Here is a 1064-nt window from a genome sequence, read left to right as displayed (position 1 = left end):
GCCTTTTTCTGTATATCTCTTTCGACTTCACGCTTTATCCTTTAGTTGTCGATACGTGAGTATACGACTTTGCGATTTTATTTATACTCTTTTCAGGCTTCTCGATTAATACTCCTTTCAATTATACTTATAATTATGTATTAAAAATCCCCCTTAAGAGTCATACCACTTTATTATCATTGACTTATGACTCAAGCATAAGGATTTGAATATTAGGATGGTACAATAGGGCACTCTTCTTCTAAGACCGGCTTGTGATAAGCCCATATATTTTTCCTCCTTGGGATGCTCAATAGAGAGGCAATGTCTGGGTTAGCTACCGAATGTGTCAGATCTGGCAGTTTAACTGACACGTGAGCTCATGGCCAATAGAACAGACATGTATCATGTGCATTTGTTTGCTATTATTTGAGTGTTCATATTTGTTTTGGTTTGTCTAATTGTATATTTCTGTTTAATTGTTAATTATAATACTTACCATACATGCTTTCTAATTGAATTTGTTTTGTATTGATTATTATTTGTGATTGATATTATTGAACTAAATACTGAACTGAGCAACTGAATATTGGGAGTAAAGGTGACGACGTATTAAGAACGAATTAAGGTTAGAGGTAATTGATAGAGTTGAGACTTTAGCAAATTGACCATGTTGGGATTAGTAAAGACCCTAGGCTTGAACTTTTGTAAAGTTGGAGATTAGGATTGCCTAGTGGGTTCATGTTTTTTTATATAGTCTTTATTTGGAACTATTACCCTACAAGGAACCTTCAGGTTCTTACCCTACAAGAAATCTTCAGGTTCTTACCCTAAAGGTTGTTGATTTTGTTAATCTTTTTTTCATAAGCTCTTAGTTATATTATTATTCTTCAAGTATTATGTATCTTTCTTTTAGATATCGTAATACCTTATCACATTTGATTTACAACTATAGCGTAAAGTTTTGTGTGATAAGATGTTACAGTGTTTGTGTATATAGTTTTAGATTTTTTTTCAATACATAAAAATAGTTTTAATTAAATTAAATATATTTGTACTTAAAATTTTTTATTTTGTATGTTTTC

Source organism: Arachis duranensis, chromosome 4, assembly GCF_000817695.3.
Source record: "Arachis duranensis cultivar V14167 chromosome 4, aradu.V14167.gnm2.J7QH, whole genome shotgun sequence".
Lineage (NCBI taxonomy): Eukaryota > Viridiplantae > Streptophyta > Magnoliopsida > Fabales > Fabaceae > Arachis > Arachis duranensis.
Note: the sequence above shows the minus strand (reverse complement) of the source record.